Source organism: Penaeus monodon, chromosome 24, assembly GCF_015228065.2.
Source record: "Penaeus monodon isolate SGIC_2016 chromosome 24, NSTDA_Pmon_1, whole genome shotgun sequence".
Classification (NCBI taxonomy): Eukaryota; Metazoa; Arthropoda; class Malacostraca; order Decapoda; family Penaeidae; genus Penaeus; species Penaeus monodon.
In genome coordinates, this window is record NC_051409.1 from 24919962 (window position 1) to 24920272 (window position 311).

Genomic DNA, 311 nt, shown 5'->3' on the forward strand with positions numbered 1-311 from the left:
AAGAAACACACACTCAAACACATTTTATGTAAAATCTCCACCATACCTCCATCGCTGTGCCGCCTCCCCTTGTGGTTGAATAATAACCTGCTTTCAAAGGAATACTCTCCGAGCTGGCAAGGCAATTTTAAAACAATTAACAAAAGATTTATGAATGATTCTAATTTCTTTCTCTTACCTTTTTTCTCGCCAAATATTGTACAATTTTGTTGGCTGGAAATGATCTGTTTTTGGAAGGTAGAAATGGTCATTTTAGAATTTTTACTCTGACTCAATCCGGTCTGATGTAATATAACTCGATGTAGCACATC